The sequence below is a fragment of the Zingiber officinale genome, chromosome 9B (genome assembly GCF_018446385.1).
Source record: "Zingiber officinale cultivar Zhangliang chromosome 9B, Zo_v1.1, whole genome shotgun sequence".
NCBI classification, from domain to species: domain Eukaryota; kingdom Viridiplantae; phylum Streptophyta; class Magnoliopsida; order Zingiberales; family Zingiberaceae; genus Zingiber; species Zingiber officinale.
Genome location: NC_056003.1, coordinates 34547763 through 34559288, shown reverse-complemented (window position 1 = coordinate 34559288; position 11526 = coordinate 34547763). Strand labels below are relative to the sequence as shown.

Below are 11526 nucleotides of genomic sequence, written 5' to 3'. Positions count from 1 at the left end.
TTAAATTCAGTACATTAAACTAGAATCTAGTATATTTTCTATCAAATTGAGTACGATTCTTTTTCCATCTCAATTGGATGAAAAATATACTAGATTTTCTTTAAATGGTACTCAATTAGATGTAAAATATACTAAATTTTCTTTAAATGATACTCAATTGGATGAAAAATATACTAGATTTTTTTCAAATGGTACTGAATTTAGGAAGAATTATATTAAATAGGAAAAAAGTCGTACTCAGTTTAATAGAAAATACTCGATTCTAGTTTAAAATACTGAATTTAATAGGAATTATACTCATTTTTAGATTATTTATACCTAAAATATATGAATGACAATTTTAATTAAAAATATACTCGAATATACTAGATTTTCTTTAAATGATACTCAATTGGATAGAAAATATACTAGATTTTCTTTAAATTATACTCATTTTTGGACCTTTTGTACCAAAAAAATCTGAGGGGCAATTAGGTCACAATATTTGCATGAGGGAGTTGAAGCAAATAAAACTTTGCATGCAGGGAGTGGAAACAAAGTTTTTTATGAGTGGGGATTGCATGCAAAATTCAAGTTCTGATTGGGGATTTTTCTCTACTTTACTATTTAATTTCCTTTCTGAAACTCCTCGATCGAGTGTGAATCAAGCGTAGGTCCTTATCTACCCTAGTTTAAGCATGTATAGTGAAAGCATTAAAGCAAACATCAAACAAATCTATCTATCGATAAAAATGGTCTTTTATCGGCTCCCCTTGGATCATAGCCTCGATAGACTCTTTCAAAGTAGTGTATTTGATCCTTGTAGATCCAATATTGACCAAGTCCAACTTGATTAATCAAGTTTGACTTGGGGACTCATGCTTGGACTAATTTTCTATTTGTTCTATTTATAAATGATAAGTAATATCTGTATTTTTGTTTAGCCTTAAATCTAAGTCCGGATCGGTTATAAACGACTCTTTGTTTTTCAAAAATCAGATCAAGATTCTTGAAACCCATGGTAAACCGTTCCAACGTGTCCTTAAGTCCTTTAACTTGAGTTTTCAAATTGAAATTTTTTTCCTCGAGTTCTTGGACATGGGTTGAACTTCCATTTTGAACTGGCTCAGTCAAAGGACTTAGGTTAGTCTCCTTCTTAAGGATTGTTATCTCTTTTTGAAGTGAGTTGACTCGGAGGTTGGATTTGGCTAACTTACACATGAGATAGTTAAATAAGTTATGCAATATCTATCTGAGAAGTTCTTACAGTGGGGTTAGACCATTCGGAAACAGATACGGATTTGTGACTTCTCTTGGATTCTGTTTCCGACTCGCTCTCAGTTTCAGATTCGTCGACTTGTTCTCGGGTCGTAAGCGCGAGGAAACTCGTCTGTTCAAGCTCTTCGTCAGAGTCTTCTAAAGAAGACTCATCCCATGTTACTTGCAATACTTTCTTCTTCCTTTGCTTCTTCGTTTCCTTTTGGTTATGACAGTTGGCTTTGATGTGTCCCTTTTTGTTACAGCCGTAGCAAGTTACTTCGGACTTCACTTTTGGACTTGATTGCACCGTCTTTGACTGAATCACTTTCTTGATGTCTTTCTCGATGAATCTTTTCTTCTTTTTGTAGAGTTTTCGTACAAGGTTGACGAGTTTGGTTGTAATCTCATCGTCATCGTCTTCTGAGTCTAATTCATCTTCGGACTCAGATTCAGTTCTGTGCTTTGCTTTCGATTCTCGCGTTCTGCTCGTTCCTGTAATTAAAATAATACTTTTCTCGACCCAAGTAGTATTAGTTTGTTCGCGAAGCTCGAATTCAGAAAATAATTCATCTAATTTTATTAAGGAGAAGTCCTTGGATACTTTGTAAGCATCTACCATGGATGCCCACAAAGTGTTCTTTGGAAATGCATTGAGTGCATACTTGATTATATCGTGATTTTCTACCTTCTGATCGATTGCATGAAGGCCGTTGAGAAGGTCCTGGATTTGAGCGTGAAGTTAGCTTGCCTATTCTCTATCCTGTATTTTTATGTTATATAATTTATTTAAAATTAAATCCCTTTTGCTTACCTTAGTATCAGAGGTCCCTTCGTGCAGCTCGATTAATTTTTCCCACAGATCTTTGACGCTTGAGAATGAGCTGACTCAATTTAATTCTTCTTTGGTTAAGCCGCATTGAAGAGTGCATGTTGCTTTGGCGTCAGCCTCAATTTTCTTCATGAAGGTTGTGTCCCAGTTCTGGCATGATAGTGGCTTTCCAACGTCGTCGAGTGAGAGTTCGAGACCAGTTTGGATAATTATCTACATCTCGACTTGCGTCTTAAGGTGATACTCCATTCGACTCTTCTAGTAGCCGAAATATTCGCCAGAGAAGAGGGGAGGGTGTGCAGTGCTATATCCCTCTTAGTAGGCCATTAAAGAAATCTCGTATACAAAAAAAAAATAATAACAAATGTTTCAAGACTTGCTCTTGAATTAATAATGCGGGAGAAAAATAAAAATAGTAATTCACTAATTTCGAAAAATAATAAAATATTAATAAAAAATATTATTTCAAATTTTATTAAATGCGATATTTTGTCAATACTAATAAAGGAGGAAGAGATGAAAATGATTTTTTTTTTAAAAAAGTAGTTTTGGAGGAAAAAAACGAAAGACGTAAGAATCTTTTTTTAAACAAAAACGATATATAATTTTATTTTTGAAAAAAGAAACCCTTGCTCGATTTGTAGTTTCACTAAATTAGAGTGGTCTGACTCTGATACCAATTGTAGGATCCAAAAGCACCAGAGGGGGGAGGTGAATAGCGCTCGTGGCTAATTCGTTCGTTTTGAGTAAATACACAGCAAAAAAACAAAGATAGACAACACAAACACCAAGAATTTACTTGGTTCGGAACCTGTGACGACTTCTACTCCAAGGTCCGCACGTGAGAGTGCTTTCGATGGACAATCACTAATCAATCGGAAATATTACAAATAGAGTTTTACAAGTAATTAGAAATTTAAAGAATATCGACAACTTTGTATAAGAAAATCTTTAGTAGAATCGTCGTTGGAGCTTTCGAGCGTTGTAGAAATGTTTTCTGAGCAGCTTGAATAAGCGGAAATCGTTCGTTGTGTTGTACTCAAGCTCTTGGTCGAAGCTACTTTTATAGGTTGTTTCGAGAGCCCGGAATCCCTCCGAGCGCCTGAACCACGTGGCTCGACTACTCCGCGAGCTCCACATTAGCTTGGCGATAACTTTTGAGTTCTACGCGCCCGGATCAACTCTAGGCGCCTGGACCAGCTCCGAGTGCCCAAACTAGTTTCGAGCGCCTGGACCAATTTTTTCCAGCCCCTTATTTTCTGCAAAATAAAGTTAATCCAAACAAAAACAATATGTCTAAACTGAATTTTGACAATCTCTGACTGTCCGATTCTGACTTTGAGTTTCGTCGAAACTCTAAGTCGAACCGACGCCTACTATTCTCTTTTCGGGGAATGTGTTCTTACATACTCCTCTCAGGAGAAGTTACCTGTTGCCAGGCGATCCTCCAAACGACTGGACTTTTGCTCAGCGCCCGATGCTTCCGATCTTCATGTTGAACATCCGCTCCACGACCCGTCCAGACTTACACACAGTCCACGACCACAAGGATTTCAACCTAGAGTCCCCAACTCTAAGATTTTACCTGAAACACTCGACTCACTAAGACTTTTCATCTAGGATTACCACCCTTTAGGACCTAGGATTACCAATCCCTAAAGTTTTTCATTTGTCTAACCGCAGCTAAGACTTTCCATCACCTAGAATTACCACCCCCTAGGATTTTCCACCTGTATAATTACAACTAAAACTTTCATCACCTAGAGTTATTGCCCCCTATGACCTAGGATTACCACCGCCTAAGATTTTCTACCTGCCTAGAATCTACTAGGACTTTTGCCTAACAACCGTTAGAACTTTTCTTGCAAACTCAATCAACTTTGTTAGATCACAAGATAACTTGAGAATCTTTGATTTAATCAAAACACAAGTTCGATCGTCTAGTACTTTCCGCATCAACAAAACCTTCCTAGTCATACGTTGAGGACCAAAATATCCTCCACATACAAGTATATGACAGAAAGTACAATCTGGAACTCATCATCAGGAATACACCTACTTGGTCATTACATTACAAAATTTTCACAGATAAGATCATTCCATACATATTATTTTGCATCACTCTTTAATTTATTTCACTGAGCTCTAAAGAAATGTGCAGGAAAAATATATGCAATCAAATGGTTAACTCTTCCTAGTCCTATCACATACCTTCAAAAGGATATTCTTGGAGCAGAAATATCCATCCAATCAATCTCGATTTTGAATCTGACTTCTTCAAAAGGAACATGATAATTACACGATAAAAAAAAAACAAACACATGAGAACACAATAGATAAGATGAAATTTATCTAAAGCCAAAAGCTCTTTATTTATTGTTTATTGTGGCTTGGGCAGAATCCAAGGTATTCGATGTATAACAAATGACATGGAGTGCTCTCTGGGTCAACATTGCACCCACTACATAATTGGATGCATCGCACATCAGCTCAAACGGAAGACTCCAAACTAGCGGCTTGATGATCAAAATCAATGCAAGAGCCTTTTTCAATCAATCAAATGCATCCTTATACTTCTGATCAAAATGGAACTCCACCTCTTTCTGTAACAAATTTGAAAGCAAAGGGGCAATCTTGCTAAAATCTTGAATGAACCGCCTGTAGAATTTAACATGGCCAAGAAAAGAGTGAACCTCTTGCATGCATATAGGGTAAAATAGAGAAATAATAATATCAATCTTTGTAAAATCTATTTCAATGTCATTCCTAGAGATTATATGATCTAACACTATGTCATATTCAATCATGAAATGACATTTTTCAAAATTCAATACCAGATCAGTCTCTACACAACGATACAAAACTAGAGACAAACTATCAAAAAAAATATATAAAACCGTCACATTGGCGGCCCCCTAGAGTCGGTCCCATGGATATAAAGAGAGGTAAATGCAGGTACACAGCTGAAGCATAGCTGGGACGCTAACCCCAGACAATGACACCCCGAGGATCAAACCCTGAACCTCTCGATCACAAAACCATGCGCCCCTAACTGTGCTACGCCCTGGGGACTAGAGACAAACTATCTAAGCATGCATCAAACGTAAAGATGCTCTATTACATCTAAAAAAAATGCTTACCATGCATCGTTGGAAAGTACCCGGAGCGTTACACAGTCCAAATGACATTTGTCGATAGGCAAATGTTCTGAATGAACATGTAAAAGTCATCTTCTCTTGATCCTCCAGAGCTATGTGAATCTGAAAGTAACCCGTATAGCCATCCAAGAAGCAGTAATGTGATTACCCGCAAGCCTCTCCAATATTTGATCAATTAACGACAACACGTAGTGATCCTTGTGGCTTGATTCAGCTTCCGATAGTCGATATAGAATTCTGGAATCAATACATCTTCCTTATTTGCTACAATTGGAACACTAGATTTCTTTGGGATCACCCACACCAAACTCACCCACTAACTGTCAGAGATAGGATATATGATATCAGCTTGTTGAAGCTTGGTCACCTCCTTAACTGCATCCAGAATGAGCGGGTTAAGTCTGCGCTGTGGTTATCTCACTGGCTTCATATCATCCTCAAGGAATATCCGATGCATGCAAATGGAAGGACTATTATTGGGTATATCAGCAATAGTCCATCCGATAGCCCGCTGATATCGTCGCAAAAGATCTATTTATCTCTTCTCCTGATCTAACTCAAGATTCTGGGCAATAATCACTGGCAACTGCTTGTTCTTCCCTAAGTAAGCATGTTTCAAATGATCTGGTAGGGGTTTCAAATCAAGTCTTGGTGGTTGCATAATGGATGGAAGCAATTTTCAGGACCTGCTATCTACCTCTATGCAGTCCTCCAAGATAGCATCGTAGACAAGAGTTGATCCACTGCTATCATTGTTCACAACATCTGAGTCACCACCAACCTCTGTCAACGAAGTATCTAACAAATCAAGTATGCAAACCAAATCCGAATCCATGTCATCTAACTCCTCAAAATATAGCTTGTCTAATACACCAATGCCCAAGAATGAGGGTACCTCATCACGTCAAAAATACTGAACTGTACCACTATATCTCCAAACTCCATAGTCAGCATTCCTGCATGCACATTGATCTTTGTCCTGATAGTCTTCAAGAACAGTCATCCCAAAATCAGTGGAGTATGGTTCAAAGATGTGTCACCCTCCAATCCAAAATCTAAAAGTCTGCCGAAAATATCAATTCTTTCACCTTAACCAAGACATTCTCGATTACTCCGACAGATGAGTAAAGCTACGCTTGACCAACTGAATGGCTACTCCGGTCAGCTGTAATGGTTTGATACCAAGTGCTAGGAAAATCGACTTCAACATAGCATTGATTGAGACACCAAGATCCAACATGGCATCCACAAAATTGTGATCTCCAATCACACACGATCTTGTGAAAACTCCCGACTCCTTGCATTTCTGGGGCATTGACTGAATAAGCGCTAATACAGTCTTCCCCATGCTAACCAACTTAGTGCCCTTCAACTTCTTGTGAACACATAAATCCTTCAAAAACTTAGTGTACATAGGAATATATTTGATCACCCTTAATAATGGAATGTTGACTTCCACCTTACTAAAAATATCTACCAGCTCCTGGAGCTCTTGTGTCTTATCTGCATCAATATTCCTCCCAGGATAAACTGACTTATGAGGAAATAGCAACGGAACAGGTAGCTCGGACCTAGGATGAGGCTATGATTCTGACTCAATATTCTGATCTGTACAGCCTGAATCTAGAACTGGAGATGTTGTTGGAAGTGCAAGTCAGAAGTAGCTCTACCACTCCAAAGTGTGATGGCAGTGACGTTCCCCTTGGGGTTCAGAATAGTTTGCAAAGGTAATTGACTTGACCCTGGAATTGTAGCTGGTTGTGTAGATGACATCTGACCCATCTGTCACTCTAAGCTCTGCATTATCGCATCATTTCTCTGTTGATACTGTTGCATCTGTGTTGAAAATTGCTGTGAAAGTTGTTGCTACATTCACATCATAAGATCTCCAAATTTTGTGTAGATGACTCTGGTTTGGGCGATTGGACTTGTTGTGACTTGTTTGGAACTGTGTTGTTATTAAACCTAGGCTACCTCTGACCTACTGAAATAATGCATGGAGGTGGCAGCTGATATGAGTGTTGTGATGAATTCTCATATCTTAGATTCCGATGATCCTTCCAATCCGGATTGTAAGTAGGAGACATAGGGTTGTAATGCTACTTGTACCCATACTGTTGTGTCTGGTAAAACTGAGATCTGGGTTGAAACATGTTTGCTGTTGCCACTGGATTTGCAAAGGCAGATCCTTCATTTGGTTGCATTGTTGGACATAGGTTCGTAGTATGAGATGCACTGTAACAGAATCTACAATTCCTCGCTACTTGAACAGACTGAGCCAAAGGCTATTGGAAAGACATCTGCCTAAGCAAAGAAGTCAAGTCCTGCAAATTAACCCTTATTTCTTGAGATTTAATGCTAGGTGCTTAAAGTTGATTAACTCCTCAAGCCGTCATCGATCGACGCCCAAACTTCTGTGAATTTACTGCCAATTAGAGATAAGTTCCTTTGCTTGATCAGGTGTCTTGTTCATTAATGCTTCTCCACTAGCTGCATCCACTATATTTCTGTTCATGGGAAGTACTCCTTCATAGAAATACTGGATAAGCAACTGCTCGCTGATCTAGTGGTGGGAAAACTGCTACAGAGTTTCTTGAATCGCTCCCAGTATTCATACAATGTTTTCCTAGAGAGCTACTGAATGCCGCAGATGTTCTTTTAATATTCTTTCTAATAGTTGTTGTCCTTGAAGCCGAAAAGAACTTCTCTATAAAAACTTTCCTCATCTCAGCCCAACAAGTGATCACACCGGAAGGTAAAGTATATAACCAATCCTTCGCTGTGTCTGCCAATGAAAATGGAAAGTCCTTAGGTTAATATCTTCTTTAGCGATCCCATGTGGTTTCATGGTAGAACACACTATATGGAACTCCAGCAGGTACTGATTAGGGCCTTCTCCAGCTAATACATGAAATTTTGGAAGAAGGTGAATAATCCCAGACCGTAGCTCAAAATTCACATCCAACTCTGGATACTGTATACACAATGTCTGGAATGCAACATCTGGTGTTGCAAGCTCTCTCAATGTTCGATTGTTTGCTATATTGTTCCCACAATCAGGAAGAGTGTTATCAGAGACAATTAACAAACAACGATATTGAAATGAAACCTAATTCATATTGTGATCAAAAGGGAATGAACAATTAACTAAACTATGTTGCATGGAGAATTTTCAACTAACAAGCATAATGGACCTACAATTCAACCCGACACATACTTGTAACTGACAAGAGAAAGCAAACTACCAAGCAACAAGAGAGCAAGAAAACATAATTGACTAAACAACCCATTCAAAATAAACTAGTGCAATGTTGGAGAAGTGACAACTAATAATCCAAACACAACAACAATTGAAGAACCGCTAGTCAGAGCTACAAATCGTTGGAAGGAGAAGATGCTGTCCGAAACGAAGAGAGAAAGGATATGGTCAGAATTCTAGAATCGCCAGAAAGTGGGAGGAAGACCTTCCCTTCTAACCCGAAGGGAAGACCTTTATGGATGGTCGGAGATAGACAAGGATGAACGTCGGAAGGAAGAGGTGGCTGCTGCTGCCAGGAAGCGCAGCTGGATCCTAGTCTTCTAGCCCGAAGAAGGAGATGGTCGACTGAATAGAAGAAAAACGGAGGCATGCGACTGGAGAAGATGGTCGGAGCCCCTCCTCTTCTACCCGGAAAGGAGAGGGCTCTTCGACGGTTGTGGGGTTGCTGGAGGAAGAAGGGCAACCGCTTAGAGTCCTTGCGTGAGGAAGAGATAGAGATCCGACATTGGCGTGCAGGCGTTGGCGTGGATTTGAGCAACGAGGTGGAGAAGGGGAGTTGGCGTTGATGGCGTCGGGGGCTGGAGGATGGTGACCAAGAGTGGATGCCCTCTCTATGGCTCCTTGTTTCTCTTATAATCTCTAATTTCCAGCCATTGATTCATGTACATGTATAACTCAGATTCAATCTAACTCAACAATCCAGATTACATCTGGATAATGCCTTGATCAGATCTAGATCCAACGGTTAGGTTCTCTTCCTTTGCAAGAAGGTTTAGATTAACCCAGATTTTGACGAAGGCCTAAGATCGGCTAGATCTGGGTAGAGAGTCCAGATCACTCCATCATCACATCAATGGATGAGATTAATTCAGCTTAATTCCTCAAACTTCTAGATGAATCAACTCTCTTTTGCCCCCAACCTTGACTCCACGTGGTTCGGCTCAACTCAAGTCCCATGGCTATTCATGCCTCCCAACAAATCAATACAAAATTTGTGAAATGAGATTATAAGTGTAGGAAAATTACAATACCACTCAAAATACATCATACTCATAATTATACATTAAAAAGTAATTTATATATACGACATGATAACAAAATTATCAATTAGGAATATAAAAGGATGCAACGAAATATTAGTTATCAATAGGCCAATGAGAAGGTTTATGATAATCATCTAATCTCGTTAGCATTATTAAACTTTCACATCAGGACTAAAGAGAAGTAATATATTAAACTCCTCAAAAATTGATCTTATTTTGCCACACGATAAAATATTTTACAAATCTTTTATATATATATATATATGGGAGAAATTTCTTTTTTAAATTAGAAATTTCAAATAATCTATTAGTTCTTTAACAAATTCACAATAATTGATCAAACTAATTATCTCATTATCAATATAATTCTGAATATGAAGGAGCGATCGAGCATCCTCTCTAAGCCATGTTTACTTCGAATCATCTTGAAGATCATTAGTTAAATGACCATCTTTATCAATACTTCATAGATAAAGACGAACAATTTTACTCAAATCCAAATAGGTCGAACCATTTATCTTATAGTCCATGATTTTAGACATGCACCCAGTGTTCGAAAACTCGGGCTAGGCGGCCGCCTAGGCACTGCGCGGGAACAAGCCGCGCCGGAAACATCCCAGGCGAGTGCCCTAGGCGGCTCTCGGCGGCCCTCGAAGAGACTCGGCGGAACTCAACGGGCCTCGGCGGATCTCGACCGAGTTATTTAGGTTTTAAACTTTTAATATTTTGTTCCAAATTTGCTGTTTACGTCTTCGCCGTGCGCCGCTTCATCTTCCAAATTTGCTGTTTCGTCCTCATCGTCGCTGCGTCATCATCGTCGCTGTTTCGTCGTGCGCCGCTTCGAAGGCTTCGTCACTCCGTGCTCCGGTAAGTTTTTACGTCTTGTTTCGTTAAGTTGTTAACTGTTGAGTCATCATCGCGCAATCTCCGGCGACGCCGGACGCCTCCGCAGCCGCCGGAAGCGTCGTAGGACGCGCCCGGCAACATCTCGTGAAGCTTCCAGCGGCACTGGAAGCTTTCCGCGACGCTTCCAGCGCCGCTGAAAGCAACGTCGGACTTCGCCGAACGCGCCGGACACGTCCGACGGAGCTTCCGACGGTGTCGGAGGTCTCCCGCGAGGCGCCGGTGGCGTCCGCGCTGTCGTGCGAGTCGCGAGACGGGGACGGCGTTTTTTGTTTTTGTTTTTTCTTTTTTTTTAGATTTATTAAATTAAAACAATTCCTAACGGGGATAATTTCAAATTCAATAATAGGTTGGTTCGTAAAACCTAATAAAATTATCATCCCAATTAAATATATTTTAAATTTATTTTTTTATAATAAATTGTATTAATTTTTATAAAAGAATTTTGAATATATAAAATTATATATAAAATTAAGATTCCATTATTAACTTTATACCTTATATAATCAGATTTAAATATATAAATAATATACTTAATTTTTTTAAATAAATAATATTAAATATTAATTTATATATTAACAGATTTAAAAATTATAATAAATATTATCATTTATCAAATTTAAAAAATAAAAAATATAAAAAATATTTTAAATTTAAAAAATATAATACATATTATTAATTTATATTTTATATAAATCATATTTATAAATTTTATATATTATTAATTTATATTAATCGGATTTATAAATATTAAAATTACATTAAAATTTTAAAAATTCTAATAAATATTATTAATTTATAAATTAAAATTTAAAAGATTCCAATAAATATTATTAATTTATAAAAGTATAAAACATATTTAAAAATATAAAAAATATATTTAAAATTTAATTTATTTAAACAAATATCGAATAAATTTTATTAATTAGATTAAGATATATAAAAAAATATTCTCAGACTTGTTAATGACTTAATGTTATTGAAATATTTTGTATTGTATGTCTGTATGGTATAATTAAATTTTATTATCATGTTAATATGTTATGTGATTATGTCTTGTTATATATAATTTTTTCAGATTATCTATTAGGCTGT

General features: G+C 37.6%; 1 long non-coding RNA gene across 1 annotated transcript; it reads right to left on the bottom strand.

The window, feature by feature from the left end:
- Nucleotides 1-4415: 4415 nt before the first annotated feature.
- LOC122023674 lies at nt 4416-10729 on the bottom strand. Its single transcript, XR_006123176.1, has 2 exons — nt 5209-10729; nt 4416-4726 (listed from the first exon to the last, which is right to left on the bottom strand). It is a non-coding gene; the product is annotated as an uncharacterized LOC122023674 (long non-coding RNA).
- Nucleotides 10730-11526: the final 797 nt, after the last annotated feature.